This window comes from Mauremys mutica, chromosome 8, assembly GCF_020497125.1.
Source record: "Mauremys mutica isolate MM-2020 ecotype Southern chromosome 8, ASM2049712v1, whole genome shotgun sequence".
NCBI classification, from domain to species: Eukaryota; Metazoa; Chordata; order Testudines; family Geoemydidae; genus Mauremys; species Mauremys mutica.
The window spans coordinates 77,419,410-77,443,845 of NC_059079.1; the positions used below are offsets into that span (position 1 = coordinate 77,419,410).

Sequence of the window (24,436 nt, forward strand, 5' to 3'; positions counted from 1 at the left end):
AATGATATGCAACTCACCTGAAAATTGACTCTTACAATTCATGTTTGGAGCACCCTCCCTCTGCTCATTTGCTGTGCATAGCCATAAACTGTGCTCTTGGAAAGTGCTCAGACAGGTTCTACAGTCATAAAAGGGAAAAGGATGCTAATCTCAGGCATTTTGGTCCCCATTGGAGCCTTCATAGCTCAAAGCAAGACAACTTGCAAACATCTAACTCATATGGTGAAGAGGAATCGCTTGAGAGGTCAGGTGCAATGCTAGGAAACAGACTGAGGCAAGAGCAGCTAATTGCTTTAGTTTCCTTGCAACTGAAAAAAGTGATGCGCTGATGTCTCGACTTCATTCTCATCACAGGAATGGACACTGGTGTCCTAACAAGCAACTGGAACACAGAGAAAGCAGAAGATCATTTTTTTGAATGGCAAAATTAGCTTCAGCCATACCTACGGGCTCCCTACTTATTAGGCATTGATCATTTCCCCGCAACCCAAGGAATACTCTGTTACTGACCCTCACTGGAAGAGTATAAATAAATTAGTGAAAGAAACTCCGTCGTGGCAGCAGGGTCTGCTTTGAGGCTGAAAGGGCTCTCTGCACTGTATCCCCGTGCACCAGTCTGGATCTGAAGAGAAGAAGGATCCACCACTTCCCTTGGTAGATTTTTTTGCCATGGTTAATCACCCTTGCCATTAAAAATGTGTCTTATTTTTTATTAGAAGTTAATGCCAGACAAATACTTCGCTGCGGCCTCGATCCTGTGAGATGCTCAGCACTTTTGACCCCTGTTGTGTTCAATGGGAATGGAAGATGCTCAGCACCTCACAGGGAGTGGACCTTGTTCCCTTGTGTCAGGCAAAGGCTGCCAACCACGGGGAGATGGCAGCCTGTGTAAGGATTACAGGCATGCTTAAGAAGGAGACTCACCAGTATTGTTTGCTTCCTAAGACTGGGCGCGATCTGTAGACAAATGGGCAGAGGCTGAAGACAAACGGGCAGAGGCTGAGGCAACTGCACTGTATGGAAGGCCTAACTGATAGGAATCCTCCTAGATTGGAGGGAGGGAGTTGAGTGTGCACTTGCCGACAGAAAAGACCACAGCCAGGTGGATAGATTGGGCTGCTGCATTGGGAAGGGAACAGCAGGACATCTGAGAGTATATTCATCAGGAGGCTCTGTGTTCGGAGCATAATGCTCTCTGTCCGTCCTCCCCACTGTGCGCTCAGCCGGTGAATGCTAAGTGATTGTTTTCAGTGCCTTCCCCATACTGTTCTCTCTGTGCAGTGTAACCAAGCCTCTCTCTGAGGTCCTGTTTCTGAGATGAACAAATGGAGCGTGCAAAATCTCACTGCCTGCTCTTTGTGGGTTGAGTTCTCTGCTCCACCTCTGTCTCTTGACGGGGCTATCAAGTGGGGCCTAAGGTGGAGCAGCTGGGATGGAGCCCTCTGCACCCCCTATGCACTGAAGAGAGGTCTCCAGGACATCTCCTAATAGGCTGGCATAGAAGGGGTAGGGGACTATGGGGTCTGGGACTAGGCAGATGCATGCACAGTCTCCTTCATAGATTCTGGACTAATAGCAGCTGCTATTCAGTGGAGAGGGTGGATTGGTGGCTATTGGAAATGGAGGGTTATGCTGCAGCCCCACAACCTCCCCTGGGGCTGGGAATGAATTCCACCCAGCCTTTATTCCACAGAGACTGAGGCAGCAATAGCTGTTCTGCAACCCCTTCTCCACTGGGGAATCCCCCCAGAGGGAGCAGCAGCTAAGGAAAGGCCTGTCAGGGCTACACTGATGATGCCAGTGCCAGGGAGTGGGGAGGGGAGAGAAGAGGGTCCCAGAATCAGTGCTGAGACACAGGATCACCCTGTGGATCCCAGGGACGATGGGGACTTTAGGGGCAAGCCCTTCCCCTGATATCTGATGGAATGATTAGAGGGAACCCTGTTAATGGATCCTTGCAAAGCTTTCATCCCTGGGTAAATCCACACTAGGGTGTGATCTGCAGTGCTCCTTGGGCTCTGGGGTACTGTGCTTACTACGTGTATTGTCTCTTCATTATCTACTAAGTCAAAGCCCCTTTGTTTTTATTTATGATCACTGGAGATTATGCATTTAGGTCTGGGACAATGGTTCTGAATAGAAAGAAGCTGACTTCTTACCTTATGGGAACTGGAAGCAGGAGTCAGGCAGTCAATTGGGCACTCAGCCAAGGGTGAAAGGGGGATGCAAAGCCCTCCCCAGAGGTGTCTCAGGTCAGGGTGGTTACTGGGATATTAAGGAACCAACCTTGGATGTGCCTACATTCTGCCTTGCTCCGAAGGTGCTGCTCTTCTTGCATACTGGCCTTTTTGTACTGTGCTTAGTTACAGATATGCTCCAGGAATTTGTGGTCTTTGGGCAGTTCCCGCTTCCTGAGTGCAGGTACCGGAAAGCTGGCCTTTTCCAGAGTGCCCTTCAAAAGCCTTTGATAATCCAAGTGCAAGTCATCAGGCCTGGAGCAAAGGTAAAGAACGTGGAACTGCTCTGAGTCCCTGCCTTCCTCAGGGTTCCCGAGACTAAAGACCCCAACATGTTTGCTAATTTCCCAAGCCAAATCCAGTCCTTCCACATGTCCGTCCATGTATACGGTGTCCTGCTTGGGAACTATTGCAAATGTCAGGCTGATGTCTGTAAGTGGCCCAAGATGTTAAAAGTTAAGGGTGGGGGAGGAGATGCCCTTTTGCATTATGCCCAGAGCAGTCTAGGAAACTGTAATTATGGTTTCATGTAGTTTGTCTCCTGACACAGTGTAATAACTAAGCCGAGGGAGAAGACTCACAGTTGTGAGCACTGATCCCCCAACCTGGGTTAGAAACCTCTGAACCGCAATCTCTGCTGTCATGTCCCACCCCCACCAGGTTAATCGGGGGTAGGTCTGGGCTAGAGTGCAGCTGAATTTCCCCTGGGCAGGTTGCCAGGATCATTAGCTTGAAGCTGCTGCATACAGTTGTTCAGCATTTCCAGGCCAGCAGTGGAAGTGCTTTCCAACCTACAGGAGCAGCATCGGACCATTGGCACCAGGGGCGGCTCCAGGCCCCAGCACACCAAACGCGTGCTTGGGGCGGCATGCCACGCGGGGCGCTCTGCCGGTCGCCGGGAGGGCGGCAGGCAGGGTGCCTTCAGTGGCATGCCTGCAGAGGGTCCGCTGGTCCCGCGGCTCCGGAGGAACGCCTGCGGGAGGTCCACCGGAGCCACGGGACCGGCGAGCGGCAGAGCGCCCCCCGCGGCATGACGCCGTGCTTGAGGCAGCGAAATGTCTAGAGCCACCCCTGATTGGCTCAGTGTCCTGGGGCTGTTTGCTGTCAGGGCAGCTTGCTCAGAGATCCCGCCAATCTCTAATTGTTTTCAGCTTTAATTCCTCCATTTGCAATACTGTGCTGTTATTTGTCTGTTTGTTTTTTAAAGCATATACAACGCAAAGCCAGTCTTGGGCGAGAGGGCTGGGAGCAAGGTGCAATCCCCATCCCAAACTTGAGCCCCAGATCTGAGGAGCCGAGTACACAAGGAAATCAGTGAAGTAGCCCACATTGGCTTGTGCTCCATAAGCAAGGCCCCTCCATGCAAGCGGCATGCCGGACCCAAATTTTGCAGCAGGTCAATCTCAGTGTGGGGGGGTTAACCAGGTGCGTGAGAGGGCCTGGACTGGTTGCTTGTGTTGTTTAGTCTGATGTTGGATTTGGTTTATTTCACTTGGCCCCCTACGTGATCAGGGCTGGATTCTGCACTGTATCTCCAGGTAGGCACAGCCCAAGGGGAAGGAGGGCAGAGGGAGCTTAATGTCGCATTTGCTGTGCCCAGATTCCACTCTCAAGCCACCCAGTGCCTGGTTTTAGAGATGCTGAGCCATCATGGCTCTAATTGATTGCACTGGGAGCTGCAGGCCCTGCGCTGCTCCAGATGTTCAGTCCAGGATGTTTCAAGCTGGGGGCCCAAAAACTGAACCACCCTAAATCTACTGAGACTGGGCTGTGTTATTGTGTGTTTGTACAACGCCTAGTACAACAGGGTCCTGGTTCAGGGCTAGGGTTGGCAATGTTCTAGTCGCACAAAATCTAACACCCTAGCCCTGCCCCTTCCCTGAGGCCCCACCCCTGCCCTGCCACTTTCCTGAGGCTCTGCTCCCACTCACTACATTCCCCCTCCCTCGGTGGCTCACTCTCCCCCATCTTCACTCACTTTCACTGGGCTGGAGCAGGGAGTTGGGGTGTGGGAGGGGGTGAGGGCTCTAACTGGGGGTACAGGCTCTGGGGTGGGGCCAGAAATGAGGGGTTCAGGGTGTGGTAGGGGGCTCCGGGCTGGGGCAGAGAGCTGGGCTGTGGGAGGGGGTGAGGGCTCTGGGCTTGGGGTGCTGGCTCTGGGGTGGGGTTGGGGATGAGGGGTTTGGGGTGCAGGAGGGGGCTCCAGGCTGCGGGGTGGGGCTGAGGGATTCGGAGTGCAGGAGGGGGCTGCGGGTTGAGGCAGGGGGTTGGGGTGTGGGACAGGGTGAGGGCTCTGGGCTCCCAGCTCCCAGTCTGCAGTGCAGCAGGGGGACTAAGACAGGCTGCTTCCCTGTCCTGGCACCACGCTGCGTGCGCCCTGGAAACAACCAGCAGGTCTGGGTCCTAGGTGCAGGAGCCAGGAGGCTCCATGCGCCACTCACCCACAGGCACCCCACCCCAGCTCCCAGCCAATGGGATTTCAGAACCAGTACCTGGGGCCGGGGCAGCGCGCAGAGCCCCGTGGGCCTCCTGTCTAGGAGCTGGACCTGCTGGCCGCTTCCAGGGCACAGCGCAGTGCCAGCCAGGACAAGTAGGGACTAGCCTGCCTTAGCACCGCAGCACCGCCGGCCAGACTTTTAATGGCCTGGTTGGCGGTGCTGACCGGGAGCCGCCAGGGTCCCTTTTCAACTGGGTGTCTCGGTCGAAAACTGGTCACCCTATTCACAGCACTGCCAAACTGGGCCCCTAGGTGCTAGCAGAGGACAAATAATAATAAAAAGTGAGTGGTGGATTTTGAAAACATGGCTGTGTCTGTACTTCAGTCGGCAGGAAAGGCCAAGCCCAGGCAGCTGCGTAGGGATAACAGCAATTGCACCTGGCTTTCTTACTTAGCCCAGCTTCCATCCGCTGTGTTCATTGCCATGACTGGTTCACACTGGTGTAAATGGCAGGGGATCGGGCCCATTGTGTTGTGGAGTATTTTGAGGAAGGCCATGTTCCCAAGATGTTTTATGGGAGGCGGTGGACATTGTGTTTGTAGGAACAATATTAGACATGTTTTAAAAGCTGCTGCTTCCTGGAGTTTGTGTTTCATCACAAGCTGATTAAATTCCGCCATTTAGAGATTTTTATTCTAAAGAAATTCTCCCAGGAACCTTTAATAGCAGAGCCAATCTTTATAAAACCTGGAACAATAAAATGAGAGACTTTGGGTTTTATGTGGCTGCATGGCGCTGCTCGGTGCCTATTAGCTCCATTAGCTCCTAAAGCCCAACAGGAATGATTAAATACGTATTTAAAGGGTTTTCGTTTCTAAAGAATGAAATGGAAACTTACCAAGAGTAAATGAGGTTAATATTGAGGAGCATCAGGAAGGGAAGGGGGAAATGGATGGTCTGGGGGACGGGTGGTTGGGATATAAAGGCTGCTTTCTGAGCAGTGCAAGAGGAAGAATTATATTGGTAAGGGAGCTTGTTCTCTGCGGCCTTGCACCGAGTGAGTGCACAATGCTCCACGCTCAGCACTCAGCAGCAGCATGCTGTTCTGGCAGCATTTTGCACTGGCATAAATGGCAACCCTAGGCAAAGGCAGTAGGGAATCGGTATCTAGCAGGCTTTCTGTGGAGGTGTGGCATCTGGCTTGGCCACCAGCTGGACCATTTCCAGCACCAGTTAAGGGGGAGTCAGTAGGGGCCTCTTGTTGACACTAAATGGGTCATGTTTATAGGGCAGATGGACCCAAAGACACAGGAGCAAAACTGTTGGATAAGGAGGTGCATTTTTATACAGAGTCTTTTTCCTGCCCTCGTCAAAATGACAGCACTGCCTACAGGGTCATATGTGCTCTGCAACAATGTTCTTGGATTCTGCATCACTCTGGTGGAAATTCTGTGGAGATTCAGGTAAATTAAAGATTTTTAATTGAACAAAATAAGTAAAAGCATAATGCTATCAGCATAGTAGCCTGCATGTTAATTTATATCTTGGATTCCATTTATTTTATGCTTTTCCCACAGTTTCACTTTTCAGCCCGAGACAGCAATTCTTATAACTGATGTTGTCAGGGTTAGCAGATATGTAGGGTAGGGGGCAGATGGGATTGTTGGCAGCTGGGAAGAAATGGGAGTCAGTTGGGCTTGTGGGGAAGCTTGTTAGCTCAATGTTGCTTGTAAAATTATCAGTAGTGAAGTAGTTAATGTTGGCTTTTAATTTGTTGGTTTTTGTTTTCAGAGTTAACATCTCATTGAGGTGAATGGAACAGTTTATACTTTTGAGAACTATGGTGTTAGGCTGACTGCAGACTCAGGCAGACATCACTCAAGGTGGGTTTTCAATAGTATCTTTACAAATGTGAGGGCTAGAAATGTAAACTTTTACAAATGATAGCTGAGATTCTGGAGCTCAGTTGTGGTGGAAGGGCTGGGTTCTGCAGCAAATTCCCTAGCCCCGGTGTTGTGGAATACCCAGAGCCCTGAATGCCTATAACAACACTGTTAAATGCCTGCTGTGTGCCTAGACACAGGCGTATAATTTACACCATTAATAACCATCCTAGTGTGAAGATAAACCTGTTACAGGGGTCAGGTGGCCTTATACAGAGAACAAGTCCCCTCTGTGTGGCTATGGAGGCCCTGCTGCAATTGAACGCATGGCTGCTCCTGCGGGGCCTGTACAAGGTATGAATGCTGCTGATGCCCCTCCTTGGAGAAAGAAGGGCTGGTGGCAGAGAGCCTGTTCATGGGGTGGGGATAGCTTCCAGCCCAGACCTTCCCCTCTGCTGCTCTCTTGTCCCCTGCTCCATCCTTTGCCTTGTGCCATCACTAGTCCTGTTCTTCCCCGCACCTTGGCTTTTTGGCTTGTTCCCAACACTGTGTCCAGCTCCCAGCACCAACACGTGCCCCCTGTCATAGAGCTCCTAGATAGTGAGGTGGTTCGCTGTGACGGTAGTCAACACACACTCCACCACCCTGGTCCCCACGGCTGCTGAGTTACAGAGACATCCTGTGTGTGTTAGTTAAAGCAGAGCAGCCTGGGGCGTGGCATAGGCAGAAGGAGTGCGCACCAGGTCAGGCACTTATGGTCAGAAGCACAAGTCTTAGTGCCAGTATCCACAAGGCTTCCTGAGCCAGAAGTGGTTACCAAAGTCGAAGCAGGAGCCACTCACGTCGGCTGATACTGTCCCCTGCCATGTTACCTTGACTCATGTCATGTGACTGGCACCAGGAAACAAAGATGGGTCTGTATCCAGCGCTCTCACCAGTCACACCCTTATTACACTCTTCATCTCTGAAAACCTTGCCCAAGCTGACTCAGGTTAGACACCTCACCCCTGAGGCTCACCAATCAGAGGCCATTATTGAAAATATTGGCCCAAAACTCTTGCCAGGCTGAACTTCTAACTTCAGGGGTCCATTTCCCCAAAACTAAACCAGACTGGAAGGCTTCTAGCAGAAGATTCCCAGCAAAACAGGTGGTGGATTTTATTTTTAAAAATAGGCTAGAAATTCAGAGAACTTTTTTCTTTCCAAGCAGCTTCTCAGAAGGAACTTTGTATCTTTCAGCTGGAACTCCTGGACCTAGTGCTTTCTACACAGTACTCTCACTAAGTCCTGAAAGTATATCTAGGGCCCTACCAAATTGATGGCCGTGAAAAACGCTTCCCAGACCGTAAAATCTGGTCTCCCCCGTGAAATCTGGCTATTGTATTGCCACCCTTACTTCTGTGCTGCCTTCAGAGCTGGGCGGCCGGAAAGCAGCGGCTTCTGGGGAGGCACCCAGCTCTGAAGGCAGCATCAGCACAAAAGTGAGGGTGGCATGGTGTGTGTGGCATGGTTGTCGTGGTGGGGAGGGAAAGGGGAGCGGAGCAAGGCTGGCCTCACAGGTAGGAGACTGCCCAGGGTGCTGTGGTCAGGGGGATGCTGTGGTTCCCCCCACCGCAACCAGCCCAAGGTCCCTTTCGCCCCTGAGCGCTGGGCCCAGAGCCAGGGATGGGCTGGGACACCTCAGGTGGGGGCTCCTACCGTGCACCAGGCTCTAGCTGCTATTCCTGGACAGGCTGGGGAAGGATGGGACTTCCTCTTCCTCTGCACAGGCTGCTTCCGGGGCAGGTCACACGCACCCCCAGGCTGCAGGAGGTTCCACAGCTGCTGGTTGGGAGCTTAGCTCTGAAGGGAGCACCGCCACAAGCGGCCACACACAAGTAAGAATGGCAATACCGTGACCCCCTCTAATAGCCTTGTGACACCCCCTCATGACCTCTGTTTGGGTTAGGACCCTCACAATTACAACACCAGGAAATTTCAGATTTAAATAACGGAAACCATGAAATTTAAGATTTTTTAAATCCTCTGACCGTGAAGTTTACTAAAATGGACCGTGAATTTGGTAGGGCCCTAAGTATATCCAGCCCACCCAGATCCTGTGGAAAGTGTGAGTCTTTAAGTGCTGCAAATGCCAATTTCTCCACCAGTGTTAGGATACCTAATCTTTTCCTACCACTCACCTCAATAACATTTGCATTAAAATACTGCTTTTTCCTCTGAATATATGATCCACATTTTTCTTCTCACTAATTAAGCTGGAAATCATCCACATTTGCATAAGTGGCCATTTTGCCTTTCTTTTTCAAGTCCGAAGACTTGCTCCTGCTTGTTCACTTTCTCTCAGCTGTGTGGGCCAGATCCTCAGCTGGTGTAGATCAGCATAGCTCCACTGACTTGAAGGGAGCTCTGTTGCTGTATATCAGCTGCAGATCCTGGCTCTCTGCCCCTTTACAAAGTTGGAGACCAACAGATATGCTGCCAGGATGTTTTAAAATTGTCAGTGAAGATGGTTTGTCACTTGGGTTGAAATGTTCCCTTGTTGTTTTAGAGACCCAAACAATGCAGCATTCTGCTTATTCAGGAAAGCCAGGAAGCAAAACTGATTTGAAACAAACACGAAGCTAAGTAGTTTGTCTGAGTTCAGAGAACTGCAAAACATAAATAACCGGCCTTGATGGTGGAAAGTCATCTTGATTTGTTTTACAATGTTTTCAGTTTTAAACATCTAAGGTGCCTTGAGATGGACTTAAAACAGTGTGAGGGAAGAGTCAGAACTGATGTGAATCAGCATAGCTCTGTTAACACCAATGGAGCTGCAATGCTTTATAGCAGCTGAGGAACTGGCCTGGAATTCAGATAATCTGGAGTGGGATTCAGATTAGGCACATCACAAAATTCAGTAAAAAGCGACAAAGAGTCCTGTGGTACCTTACACACTAACAGAAGTATTGGAGCATAGGCTTTCATGGGTGAATACCCACTTCGTCAGACGCACACAAAATTCAGGTGTGCTTTAACTCAGGGTTTTGGTTCAATCTATTATAAAGATGAGACCCCTGATGCTTTTCCTACTTACATGAGTCTAAATCAGGAGAGCTCTATTGTCAGTGCAGTTTATATCAGTGCCAGAATTGGGCCCAGAAGCCAAATGATATGTGAATCTGGATTTTGAACCTCTCCATGATTCTGGGTTTTTTTGGAATCCTTTGGGTTGGTTCAGGCCTGTCTCTAGCTGCTGGGGAAACTTGTTTTAAAAATATGTGGAGTCAAATCTTCTCTTTACTTGTTTTTAGTAGGTTTGAAAGTGTGTAACTGAAAGCAGAGCCCAGGCCTGGCTTTTAACCTGAGAGATCCCAGAACTGTGCTTTCCATCAATTCCTTCTTAGGGGCGTCCCACAGCCATTGTGCTAGTGCCTGTGTGCGCTCGTAAAGCCCTATATTTACATCTATATTTCCATGTGCACAAGTGGTACAAATTGGAGTCACAGCTGGGAGTGAGTGCACTCAGCCAGGCCCTAACATTATCTCAGGAGACTGTGCACCAGAAGAGAGCTGGGTAAGCAGTGGAGAATGCAGCGTATAGGAGAAGCAATGAGGAGAAAGGCATTTATTATCCTAACTCCCACCTGGCTGGCTGCTTCTCAAGAGACCAGGCAGCTGGCAATAGGAGTGAAGTGATAGTGGAGGCCCAGACAGAGCAGAAAGCTAGTGTTTCAGAAAGTTACAAGTGAACCCCAATACATTCCAAGCTCCAGTGGTTTCACCCTTGGGAGCACCTGATCTGAGGTGGTGAGTCATCCCTGAACAAGAGTCTGATTGACTCACATGAGGGGATGAGTCATTCCTGTGCTAGGCTCCAGCCAACCCACAGGTCAGGAACTGGGCTGGTGCCTCTCAGGGTGAGTATACAAGCTACAGTAGCTCAGTCTGCCCAACATCACTTCATGGCTTGGAGTGTGCTCCTCCTCGAGGGTGGTGACAGACTCCATGGCCCTGCCTTGACTCCAGCTTGGCTCCCAGCCCTACTCTTGCTTGTTCCAACCCCACTATTGAGTCCTGACTTGGGCTCCAGGTCCTGGCCTGATCCTCCACATCTCGATTTCTGACACCTCCGCTGATGTTTATGGGAACCCTCTCGGAACTATTCAAGCCACTGGAGTCTGCAAAATTAGTCCAGTAGCCCCTCTGGAACAGGCTTGCTCGTGAGACTTCTGAAATGGGACATCTTTCCATGTTTCACTGTTTCAGCCACTAGCCACAGTAGCTCCCTATCCTCTCATGAGTGGTAGCAGGGAATTCCCCAGGAAAACGGTCACTGCTTTGCTGTTCTCAGGTGCATTGTTCTGAGCAGGCTCAGGGGTAGGTGTGGATGGACGTATGCCATGTATGTTACCCACTGCAGCTTTGTGTAGTGTGTTACCATATGCACACACACCACTCTGGCCCCAGATAGCAGGAGACCAGCCCCTTAAGACACATGGCTCAGATCCTCAGGTTTAGCTGACTTGCATTCCGTGCAGGATCCTGGGTGGCAGGGCCCGCTTGGTACACCAGTCCTGGGGCAGACACAGGGGAATGTACCATACTGAGGGGCAAGGATCTACCAGTGGTGCAGGGAGAGGGAGAGGATGCAAAACCCACAGAGCATGCCTAGTTAGGGTCCCCTGGTACAATGTTCAGGTTATATCCCCTTAAGGGAGTGGAAATCCCAGGAGTTTCAACACAGAGTGTTTCCTTTTAGTTCTCCTGTTGGGGAAGAGTGGCTTGGTCTCAGTGGCGTGACTGGGCTTGACGTGGCTATTCTCCACAGAAAGAAGATCCAGAGAGCGCGTTTGGCACCTTGCCTAGTCATAGTTGGGGCTAACAAGTCCCAGAGCACAGATCCAAGGCCAGGTATACTGCACCAGTGTCTGATCCAGTGTAGAGGCTCAGAGACCTGCTACAGGCTCCTCAGGGCAGGATTTCAGAGCCGAGAGCCCCAGTTCTCTTAGAAAAATCTGTCAATGAAAACACTCTCTCGTAAATATCAGCCTCTAATTCGTTTCCTTCACCTTGCCCTGACGGCCTGACGTGGATTCTCTACAGCAGTCAATTTCAGCCTCCTGGCCCAGTAGATTAATCTTTTTCTCATGAAAAATTACCCAGCACTTGGTGGGGAGGAAGAGACTCGCTGCCCCTCCCTCTGGAGTGAGATGGTGTTCACCTTTCCGCTTATCTCTAGCAAGGAAAATGTCTGAAAGTTCCCCTCGCAAAGGTTATTTATTGTGGTTGCCTTCAGAGGTCATTCATGGTTCCCCCTAAATTGTTTGGCACAATCATTCTGCAAGGCAGCATGTCGACATGCATGAGACTTGTGTTAAAGACAGGGTTCTGTTCCCAGCTCTGCTGCCTCTCAGTTACCTCGTCAGTAAAATGGCAATATTTACCTACCTCCCAAGTTAGGAGTATGAAGCTTTGTTCAATAATAAGAGCGGTGAAATGCACACAATTGTTAACGCCAGTCACTCAAACCCAACACTGGTTCAATTCAAGCAATGTCATTAGTCCTCAGTAAGTCTCAACTTTCAAACTTCATCTGCTTAGCCCTGTAGAAAAAGAGAGAGAGTGGCTAGAATTTTTGAAAGCTGACTGTGTGTGTTTTCATTTTCCTATAACTAATAGGAACATAAAAGTTATGAGATCCATGGTCCATTCTTCTGACATTGGCCAGTGCCATATGCTCAGAAACTACAATTGCTTTCAGGCAGAGACCCCAGAATGGAGAATTTCAGCCCTTTGGAAATTTACGAGCATATGAAAACAAAGAGCTATAATGGAAAGTGCTTTTGCAACCTGAAATTTAGTGCTGGCTTCTCATGCAATTGTTGTAATTTTCACTCATCATTCTCTTTCCCATGCTATTGCCGAGGACAAAATTGGTTTGCCTTTTCAAATCCACATCAGCGGCTAAGAAAATGTATTCTAGCAGGCTTGGGGGAAAGCAAAGATGTTAAAACAAGACACATCCCATCCATGGATTGAATATAATATTTACCATATTATTTTATGGCATTATGTGCCTCTCAGAGCCTCACTTTATTTTAGAAAGATAGATTTTTCTGCATGATGAATGGGAGGGAGTTTGTCGGTCGATGTGATTTAATTATCCAACAAAATATTAAAGAGCTGAGCTTTCATTCCCTGCTTCCCACTAGAATCAGCTACCAGCCCCTTCTTGCTTTAGGCCTCTCTCATCCACACACACACATGCTGTCTGTGATATTCCTGGGCTGACTTTGACCGTTTTGCTCCATTCATTCATGGGGGGAGAAGGCAGAATGGAATTTGGCCTTTCACAGGCACCTGTCATGCTGGTGCTATCCCAAAGCACTTTATGAAAGCACAGGCTCAGATCCTAGTTCTGTGGGGACTTCTGTGCAGGCAAACAGAGCAATGACTCGTGCAGACATAGCCAAACAAGTGAAAGAAGCCCATTGGCAAGGATGCGACCTGTTCCCAGATTAGAAGTCATGGGATCTTTAACTTCGCCGTTAAAGCAAATTTCAAACCATACACAGTGATGGCTCTTTCTAGAGCATTACCAAACTTGGCTGTAGCTGGTTTTCCTGTCTTGGGAGAATTTTCAAGTTTAAAAAAGTCAAAATCTCAAAACTTTTCTGTAAACCACCAAACCGAAAAAGATGTCACTTCAGGTCAATTGAATTGTATCATTTCAAAATGTTTTGATTTTTGAACTTTGCCCCCTTTCCCCCCTTTTTAAAAGGTTTTTATAGCCTACATTTACTACATTTTTCAAAATAAACTGGTTTGGACTTGAAAAAATGAAACTTTTCATTTAAAAAATTTCTAAATCTTTCTTCCCCTCAATTTTCCAATTGGGAGATTTGTCAAAAGTGACCATGTTTTGTGAACAACTTCAAGTTTTGCTAACATTTTTTAACATAAGAATCGTTCTGTTTGAAAAATAACCAGCTGTAGTTTTAGTCTCTCTGTGGTGCAATAACCTGGTTTTCTACTGACTTCAGGTCCTTGTCTAGATGAGGAAATATCTTCCCAGCAATAGTGCAGCTGGTTCAGCATCGCACGTCATGTGAGCTCTAATGTGGCATGGACACAGGGTGTTTTTACCTGTCTCAAGACTCTGAGCAGCCAATGTCCAAACGGATCTTTCACCAATGGTAGCTCTGGAGCAGCTTCACCATTGCTGATAAACAGGTGAGACATTTCCTTGTGTAAATGCATCCTTTGAAAAATTCTGTAACGGCCACCTTGAGGAACAATGTTTTGGCCTGCACATCTACAGGGGCCCAAAGTTCTAAAGTGTTTGTCACCCGGCCACCGCTCTTTGTGATGCTTATGGTCAGATTTTCCAAAGAGTCTAGGCCATCTAAAAATCCAATCACTTCCCTTGGTGCCTAAATGGAAGCTGGTCTCCCCTGAACATCTGAATGTAGGACTTTCTTTTTAAAATTTCTCACCCCTGCTGGGTGAACTTTGCAAAGTGATTTGGGCTCTTATGCACATAGGCTCCTAAGTCACTTAAGCAATTCTGAAAATTTTACCTGCTACCACCAGGTCAGCTCTACTAGTGACCGCAATGCTGACGGACCCTGGGGAGCTACTGGAGAGCCACTGATGTGCTAACCACCATATCATGTAGGCATGATATAAGTGGAGTAATATATATTTTTTTGTAACACCCCCTTTACCTGTACACAGGGCCATGACTGGGAGCAGGGGCTGAGGTCGGGGTCTGAGGCCAGACCTGGGACCAGGGGCAGAGCTGGGTGGTGCTTCTTTCCCAAACCCCATGGGGGCTGGCCCAGGCCCCCCTGAACTCCCCCCAAACATTCCTCTGTACCCCCCCAGGGGGGTCACGCACCCCACAGTTTGGGGACTACTAACATAGTTAAAATGCTGGCAGGTGCCTGGAGCCCTTTATCCATGAATGTTCCCAAGGGCAGAGCTGTGCAGGTGCAAGTGGTCATGGGGAATTTTAGAAGGGGAAAAAAAGACTACAACCCACTGCGATGAAACCACTTGCTCCCTAGCACAGGGGAGAAGACTCTCAGATGCAACTCGAATAGGGCAGAAAATGGCAAACATTTTAAGGGAAAAAATGGATTGAAAATTCATAACATTGGGGTGAGTTCTAGTGATGAGATGGAGCAACATTCATTTTTCACTATTGCTCTATGACATGTTAACAAGGCCCACAGTGCCTCTCCTGTTGCCCGGAGGGTCAGCTCTGGGCATTAAGGACACGGGGAAGGGCAAAACTAGCCAGCGGGTGGGTTTGGTTTTGCAAAGCTTTGCTGGGGAGGATTTTCTCTTTGCAAAACCAAAACTCGGGGTAGGTCAGACCTGGCTCCCTCTTTTATCAGAGCCTCAAGAAGCAGGGCTCAGGGTTGCTGTATAATGGTAGAGAAAGGTCTGAATAAAGCCCTAGTTCAACCACAGAGCTCTGTGCCGCAGTGTGCAAAGTGCACAATCTTGTTGATTTCGCTGGCAGTGGAAGGTTCTCAGAGCCCGTCAGGATCAGGCCTATAGCATGGTCTTTCTGACCCCAGCGTCATCCTCATAACACACTCTTCTCTGGTCCGCTCACATGAGTGACACAAGCTGCTCATCTGCTAGCTGTCTGTGCATCACTAACGAAAGCATTTGCTGCTGGAGAACACCCCGGTGCTTCATGACTCCCTCTCCTTGATAGTAATTAGTGGCACACTAGATGAAAAAGATTCATCTACTGGGCCAGGGGGCTGAAATCGACTGCTGTAGAGAATCCACGTAAGGTGGTCAGGGCAAGGTGAAGGAGACGAATTAGGGGCTGATATTTACGAGAGAGTGTTTTCATCGACAGATTTTTCTAAGAGAACTGGGGCTCTCGGCATTGAAATCCTGCCCTAAGGAGCCCTTGTTTATTCACAGCGGAATACCAGCCTGGGAAGTTTTGATACGTCCAATTTTCTTCCTCACTGCAGTTTAAAAGGCAATTTGCAAGCAGCCTCTGATGTCTCGTCCTCCCTGAATCGAGGCTGTCCTCTGTCACTTCTGCTGAGCCATTCATTCTCTAGCATGAGCTTCCTTTCCTGGAGGTTACTGCGGCACAGGGCTGAGCATTCCAAAGCTGGCCCGGGGGGCTGGATGGCCAGTCCCCCTTAAAATGTGTGGGGGACTCAGCCTCGGGGCTGACCCTGTGCTACCTTCCAGCTTGTGAAGCCACCTGCCCCTGCACAGAGTTAGTGCACAGTGGGTGTAAAACACAGCCAGAGCAGCACGCCCAGATGGTGTCATTTTACACCCACTCTGCCCAGCTGGATGTGATGGGGCAAGAGTCGGGCAATGCAGAAGGAGGTTCAGGCCAGGTCTACACTGCAGCCCTAGATTGGTATAACTACGGCTCTCAGGGGTGTGACAAATCCACACCCCAAACGACGTAGTGTCGGTATAACTGAGGATTTTTCAGCCCCCGAGCGACGTGGTTACATTGATCTGACCCCCGTGCAGACAGAGCTATGTCGATGCTTGCCCCGCCAGCATAGCTACCGCCTCTGGGGCAGGTGGGTCAACTACACTGAAAGCGCTGCAGTGGTGCAGCTGCATCAGGGTAGCTGATTCTCATCCAGCTTTCACCCATCTTACTGCCCTGTAACTCCCTTTGCTTTGGTGGCATTTACACTGGGGTAAATGAGAGCAGTGTCAGGCACCTCCAGGAAGAGCATGTACATGAGGAGAGGGCGGAGGGGGCGGTTGTAGAGCCAGAACCCTTTGTGACAGGGTGGATGGATCCTGTAGGGACCCTAGCAAGCCAGGCAGTAAAGCCCGAGTCTCCACTGAAAGCAGCAATTAGGCTTGGCAGCATTCCCCTGAGGAACCTCCAGCTGGTAGGCAGCTACGTTCTCTTGAGGGGAAAGCTGGCAACCCAGCAGGAAGAGGAGTAGGTTGTTGCAGCTGGGAGCTTGCATATTTAAAGCTCATGGGCATCCTACCCTATGTACCAGATGCAAGGGCTGTGGCTACAGGTTTCCAGCCCTGGCTGAGTCCCCCTTGAATGCCACAGCAGCAGACGGGGTTCTTCAAGCTGTCCTGAAAGGGCAGTGGCATAGAGGTTTATTCCACCTGCTCCCCCTCCATGTAAGGGGCAGCCTGGGGCTGGTCAGGGTGGGGAGTGAGCATGATGAGGGGGTGTGTGTGGGGGGAATTATAGGTTGGCAGAGAGGTCCCCCAAGGACTGTGCTGATCAAAACCCAGTATGACACTTCCCTAAATATGGGGGGGGGATGTTCAATTTTTTTAACCAAATGCAAAATGTTGACCCCCAAAATGGACTGAAATTGCAAATGACAAAAATCTTTAAGCAGCCCAAGCACAGAAACTCCTGCTGAGGCCAAGGGGAGTAGAGGGTGCTGAGTGCCTGGCCTGCCCAGGGCTGACGTTAGCAATAACAGCGTGTGCAGTGGAAGGCGGATTGAAAATCAAAGGACACTTTGAACACGACAGAGCTGTATTTATATGCACCGCTCTTCAGAGGGCTTGAGATTTATCTCCATTCTGTAAGAGAACCTTATTAGAAGCTTGCAGATGCCCCACTCCTGAATAATGAGAACAGCCTTGTCTCAGCAAGATAAATTCAAATATAATGATGACATTGTCCTTTCTTATTATAACACTCAGTGAGCTCCTCATCTCACTGCTGTTTTACAGAAAGATTTTGACACGATGCTTCAGTGGCGGAACGATAATACAATGTGTTTTTTTAATTGCCACCAAGACTAAAATTAGCCCCTCTTCATGTTTCTAGCGGACTGAAGTAAAATGCTTTAGGGAAAATATTCAGAAATGTAATCAGTGATTTGGGGTGTCTCAGTTTTGGGGGCCCAATGTGAGGTCCCCTAGGCCTGATTTTCAGCAGCGTTGTGTGCTGTCATCTCAGATCAAAGTCAATGGGCACTGCAGGTGCTCAGCACTTCTGGCAGTCATGTCCCAGGTGCTGCGTGTTAAAAGGAATGCAGAATAATGGTCTAGAGATGCTGTTCTCCCGCCTCTGATAATACAAGAACAAGGGGCCATTCACTGAAAGTGGAAGGCAGCAAATGTAAATCTGATAAAAGAGAGTTATACATGTAACCCAGGATTGGAGCCCCAGCGTGCTAGGTGCTGTACAAAGCCAGAAAGCACTGTCCCAAAGACAAGCCACATAAAAAGGATGGGAGAGCGCGAGACTGTCAGTTTGATACAATTTGTGAGTACACACACACAGCCTGATACATTTGATACGTTTAACATTTGCACTGTCCCAGGAGCAGACCAGCAGCCAGACTGTGATTCAGGGGCACAGTCTGCTCTGTAGTTCCCTCCTTGTTCTGGGGGAGAAGTCACCTGATACCCAGCACAGTTTACATCCCATTGTGCGAGCTCAGCTGCACTAGCTGGGGTGTTAGGGGTGGGCAGAGTCACGGCTTTGCCTACTCATTTCACATGCCCACCTGCATGTGTGGGGCAGTGGCCGCCCTATGGAGGCTGCTCTCCCCTGCAGTGTTGCTGCCCGTGGAGGGGAGGGGAGTTGTGCAGGGGAGTTGTGCTCTCTTTCTCCCCCACACAACTGTGTAGAAAGACCCTAAATAAACATTTAGCTTTGCCCCAGCTGCCCTGTAGCCTGGCCATTAAATGCTGGCTGGAGTCCTGCAGGATCATGGCAGAGCTGGGCCCGGAGGAGATGGAGGGAAGAGAGAGGAGTTGCCTTACAGACCGGGCTGGGGATGGTGTTCCATGCTCAAGGAGCAGCGCAGAGGAAAGCATGGAGACGTTGGCAGGAGGAGACGAGCAGGTGGCCGGGGTTGGCATTGCAGAGGGAATGGAAGGGCCGATGAGTGAGACAATAAGAACCAGAGGCAATAAGCCATGAATGGCCTTGGAAGTGAGGCCAAAAGGAAGGGCAAAACTAACCAGTGGGTGGACTTGTTGCTATGGAAGAAGAGGAGCTTGACAGTGGACTTGTTGCTATGGAAGAAGAGGCGCTATTGGGATCGGGTGGGTGTGGTCAAAGCAGTGGAAAAGGAAGAGGATCTTTATTTCTGCTGAGGTCTGTGCCAAGGACGTGGCTTCACAGCCTGCTCTGTCAATAGGAGACATGAGAAGTTGGGGTCCTCGCAGAGCAGCTACAGTGTAGGGCCTGAGTCCCCCCTCAGGTGGGCCTCGATTAGGAGTAGCTCTATTACAGTCAGGGTGAGGGTGGGAGCTGAGTCAGGCCCCAGAGTCTATCCCGTCATGGGCCATGATTAAAGCTGGCGCAGGAAACGCTCTCTCATGCTCTGCCATTGTGCTCGCTGACTGGGCTCCTGAAGGGAGGAGCCTGTTGTGTTCCATGTTTAATTTTCTCTTTCTCACTTTGAGCAGTGACATTTCCCTTTGTGCTGCGCCAATCCTTTTTTTTTTTCTCTTCTTCTTGCAAATGGGCTTGATTGTTTGCAGGGGATAGTGTTTGTATGGCTGGCTGGGGCTGTTTCCTTGTATAAAAGACGGAACCCAGAGCAGATTATGCACTGTTAGATTAGTTTGTTTGTTCATGCACGTCCCACGTATGGCGTGAAATAAATACAAAATCTCAACTAAATCAATGAGAACTTGTCAGGCGGCTGCCAGCTGCCCAGACGTGTCTGGTGAGGCGTCTGATTCAGTCACATGTCCCATTTTCTGGGCCCTGCCAGCATCAGTATCACATCAGGCTAGGATGTATTTCTGTGTTTTGCCATCTTCTGGGCTGTGCAATGCCATGATGGGTACTAGGGGATATTTCTGTCTTGTGCCGGATGCAGTACGGTGCTGGTTTCTGGGCCATGTGAACCTAAGTATAGTATAATGTCTCACTGAGTCATGCTCTGCCAAATGCAGTGGCATGCAATGCCATGCCACCAGGGGTGGCAGGTTTGTAGAAATTTTGATGGTGCCCAGAACCCACCCCCCCAAACTCTGTCCCCGACCTGCCTAAGGCTCTGGGAGGGAGTTTGGGGGGTGGGAGAAGGTCTGGGGTGCAGGCTCTGGGCTTGGGCAGGGGATTGGGTTGCAGGATGGATGAGAGGTTGGACTCTGGGAGGGAGTTTGGGTGGGGGAGGGGGTCTGGGGTGCAGGCTCTGGTATGGAGTTTGGGTGCTGGGTGCAGGCTCTGGGGGTGCAGGAAGGGGTGAGGGGTGCAGGCTCTGGGATGAAGTTTGGGTGTAGGCTCTGGGCTTGGGCAAGGGGTGGGGGTGCAGGAGGGGTGAGGAGTGCAGGCTCTGGGACAGAGTTTGGGTGCTGGCTCTGGGGTGGGGGGAGGCTCTGGGAGGGAGTTTGGGTGTAGGCTCTGTGAGGGAGTGCAGAGGGCTGGGGTGCAGGCTCTGAGAGGGAGTTTGGGGGCAGGAGAGGGTGTGTGGGAAGGAGGCTGGGGTGCAGGATCTGGAATGGAATTTGGATGCTGGGTGCAGGCTCCAGGCTAGGGCAGGGGGTGGGTGTGCAGGAGGGGGTGAGGGGTGCAGGCGCTGGGACTGAGTTTGCGTGCTGGCTCTGGGGTGGGGGTGCAGGCTCTGGAATGGAGTTTGGGGACAGGAGGGAGTGTGGAGGGAGGGGATGCAGGCTCTGGAATGGAGTTTGGGGACAGGAGGGAGTGTGGAGGGAGGGGATGCAGGCTCTGGAATGGAGTTTGGGGACAGGAGGGAGTGTGGAGGGAGGGGATGCAGGCTCTGGAATGGAGTTTGGGTGTAGGCTCTGGGCTTGGGCAAGGGGTGAGGTATGTGAGGGGTGCAGGCTCTGGGAAGGAGTTTGGGGCAGGAGGGGATGTGTGGGAAGGGGGTGGGGTGCAGGCTCTGGGACTGAGTTTGGGTGCAGGCTGGGGGTGGGGGTGCAGGCTCTGGGAGGGAGTTTGGGGATGGGAGGGGCGGGGGTGCAGGCTCTGTGAGGGGGTGTGGGGGTGCAGCGCTTACCTGGAGCTCCTAGGCACAGCAGGCCAGGAGTCTCCATGTGCTGCTACCCTCAGGCACTGCCACCGCAGCTTCCTATTGGCTGCAGGGGAGCTTGGGGCAGAACACAGACCCACCCCACCCAGGGGCTGCAGGGAGGGGCGGTAGCCACTTGGAGCTGCTCAGCTCTGCTGCACTGCCAGTGGTGCGTGGGGGTCCTGGACTGTTTTAAATGGCCCGGGGGATGCATGGAGGCCTGGGGGCGGAAGGCAGGGCTGAGGGAGAGACACAGTCCCAAACATTGCTGAAGCTGGGCCCTGGGCCAGGAATATTCCTGGTGCCCTGGCACCACGGACCCATAGGACTTGCCGCGCATGCATGCCACACTGTGTGATGCCGTGGTGAACCTCCAGTGCCATGCCATGCAATGTGATGCTGTGGTGAACCTCCAGTGCCATGCCACGCAATGTGATGCTATGATGAACCTTCACTGTCATGATAGTGCCACACAATGTGATGTCATGGACCTTCAGTGTCATGCCAATGCCACATTGTGCAATGCCAAAATGTACCCTCAGCTCCAGATCAGTGTCAGTGCAGTTCCAATTTCTGAGCCATACAAGTCCAGGGGTGGAGTTTTGCACAAAGATGTGTAGCAATAAATGAACATCAAAAATTTAGGAGCATCAGTTTGATTGAGTATCCCTGAAGCTTGAAAGTTGTCACTTTCTCCATGTATATGCTTCCTGCTGGAAGAGTAACAAATGATGAATGACACTGGTGTGCAGCTTCATTTACAACTATAACACTGAAGGATATGCCTGAGCTGACACTGGCTGGCATGGCTAGAGGAGGCGCCTGGCTGCCCAGACATGGTCTGGAAGCGTCTTTACCATCATGCCCCTGAATATTTAGAATCCATTTTCTGACAGTACCTATCAATTTATGCCAGCTGCAGGGACTGACTTGAGTTGAACCAAGAAGGAAGGGACCTTATGGGCCCAGAACCGAGCCACTGCTAGTTAAATCCGTTACTAAAAGAATCCACCAACTGGCTATATTGTAAGAATGCTTTCAGGACTGGATCGAAACTAGTCCAGCTGCTATGGTTGCGGTTGGTTGAAATGTTTCTGTTGAAACGCTTTTATTGATGGAAAACTGGGTTTTTGACTAGTGATTATTTTTGTGTTAAGTGTCCACTTCTGAGTTAAATTTAGCCAGCTAGTTAATCTTTGCATCTCCCGAATGGCACAAAGCAGCCTGAGTGTACAGTATTAGTAAATCTGGCCCTTGGTATCTTGCAGAGACCAAATTACTCCATGCATAGACTCGTAGACTCAGACTTTAAGGTCAAAAGGGACCATTATGATCATCTAGACTGACCTCCAGTACATTGCAGGCTGCAGAATCTCACCCACCCACTCCTGTAACAAACCCCTAAGCTATGTCTGAGTTATTGAAATCCTCAAATCGTGGTTTAAAGACCTCAAGATGCAGAGATAAATAGACGGAACTTCATTTGAAATGCATGTGGGTTATATCTGTTTCCCTGAAGGCTGAATTTGATCCTTTGGGCCTGATTCTCACCTCACTTACACCAGAATTGGGCCAGATTCTGCTTTGCTTTACACTAGTGTAAATGCAGAGTAACTCCTTTGCAGTCAACGGAGTTACTCTGGTTTTGTACAGCTGTGGGTGAGATCAGAATCTGGTCTTGTATCTCTCATGGAAGCTATCATTGTCTTACAAGTGCACATTGAATGAGGGTGAGAAGAGACCCTTTTAGAAGGGGGTTCCACTGACTTGGTGTTTTACAGAAATAAAATGGGACCCCCTTCACTCAATAGTTTGAAATTCCCCAGGTACCTACGTCTGCAGGTTAGATTTCCCTCATAATCAGCAGTTGTGAGGAGAGCCAGCGCTGTGTTGGAAAATGTTGTGCGGGGGGAGGGGCAAAGGAATGTTGACGAGAGCAAGAGGGTTCCAGGAGAGATCAGAGAGATCCAGGTGAACAGATAAGAGGGGCCACTGACTGTCAGGGAGGGCTTAGAAGCAGCTGAGAGGATCCAGGACGTTGGGGAGAGCTAATGGAACAGATGGAGGATGTGAGGGAGCAGCAGGGAGGGTTTGTGTGACAGTAGCTGGAGCCATATGAGAGAGTTCTCTAAATATCTGCACAGCCCATTGGCCATTCTGGCTTTGCTGAGGGTTCAGCCCAACATTTCGATGATATAAAAAGTTTTTCAAACTCAAATATTAACGGGAGCAAGTTGTGCAAGTCATTTTAAACTTTTTTTTCAGTGGAAAAAAGCTTTGGTAACCCCCAGACAGGCAGCACTGTGCTAGCAAATGGGATCCAGAAAGTGAAACTGATGAGAAATTGACTGTACTGAGGTGAAACTGATTAGTTCTCTTTGTAATGCCCAGCCCCAATGCAAAACAAAAATAAAAAGCATAAACTGTGAAAATTAAATGTCCTGGGGGCACCTCAGCTTTGGTAAGTGGATGCCATGTCGCAAGCCACATACCTAAGAGGATGCTACATGCCTCCCACGAGGCCCAAATGCCTGCTTCCTTTCTACAGCCCCCTTGAGGAGGCAGGGATTAGCCTTGGAAACAAATGCTGCACTCGGCTATAAACCAGCAGAGACAGACCTGAGATTAGTGCAAGGTACTGATCGGGGGTCTCCCCCGCCAACAACAGCACAGCGTGTGGAGTCCCCAGCACCCAGATGGACAGAGGGATGCTCTGTAACCCAGTCCATGCAGCCCACAGGCCCAGACTGTTAGCCCCAACCAGGGGCTGTCCCGCCCCTTGCTAGTCATGGGTGCTTGGGTGCAGCGTGGGTGCAGCGTGGGCTCCGAGGGTGAATCCCAGTCTCTGTGATGTCCATCAGCGTGCTGGTCAGGACTCCAGTTCTGAGTGGAGGCTGCTCCTGCAGCCTTGCTGCGTCCCTGCCCTTGGCCTGCTCCTTGGGCCAATTCCCTCATCCCGGGTTCCAGCTGTGTTTGGGCCTGCTCCCTCCAGCAGCTCCAGTGAACATGTGCTCCAGCCTCAGCATGTGTGTCTCCAGTCCAGCTCCTATGCCAGCTGATTGACCCAGCACCAGTCACTTGGCCAGTAACCAATCTCCTACCCCTCTTAGACAAGGCTGACATCTTGCTCCAGACTGCTCCCTTTCCTCCAGCGAAAGGCAGGCTGGCAGCAGGACCTCAGGGGTGAGTTGTCCTCCCAGTGCTTTATCCAGCATCGCTCTGGGGCCACCTCCCCTCTCTGCTTGCCCCCTGTCAGCCAGGGCTCCTGGGAGTGGGTTTGGCCCTTTCATGCTGCTACTGGTCTGTGCAGTGGGGGGCTCCACTGTGTGATAATTGTCAGTGTGAATATCAGGTAACACTCAGGGGAGGATGTTTGATCTGAAGTGTGATTTTTTTTTTATGCTGACAGTGCCCTTGTAAAATTGAGGCTCCCTAATCTTAAATTTCCATGAACTCTGAGGTGTTTAGACAGGTTAATGAGCTTCAGGAGGAAACTAAGGAGCTGCTCAGCACACTTGGAGGCTGGGAACTCCTTTGATCATCCTCATGTATCCTAAATTCACACCTGTCTTTTCCACCAGCTCTAGACGCCTCCAGATTAATCTCAATCCCAAACATCCATTGCAATGAATGGGGAAAATGTAATTCTTCACAATGAGCAAGGAGAACTTTCCACTACAGAAACTGGCCAACTGCACGTGATTTTCAAAGGAACCTAATGGAGTTGGTGCCCAGATGCCACTGCATTTCAATGGGAGATGGGCATCCAAGTCAAGTAGGCACCATTGAAAATCTCAGCCATGATTAATAAGGGCCAGCAATGTACTGGAGAATGCCAGGAGCAATCCTGCACTGGCAGGGAGATGGCCAAACTGATCTAGTAGGTCTTCCCGTTCCCTTAACATGTG

The 24,436-nt window shown here is 50.2% G+C and overlaps 1 long non-coding RNA gene across 1 annotated transcript; it reads right to left on the reverse strand.

Annotated features, from left to right (window-relative positions):
* Positions 1–2,236: 2,236 nt before the first annotated feature.
* Positions 2,237–13,830, reverse strand: LOC123376621. The gene is made up of 3 exons (XR_006581852.1): positions 13,687–13,830; positions 11,989–12,143; positions 2,237–2,492 (listed from the first exon to the last, which is right to left on the reverse strand). It is a non-coding gene; the product is annotated as an uncharacterized LOC123376621 (long non-coding RNA).
* Positions 13,831–24,436: the final 10,606 nt, after the last annotated feature.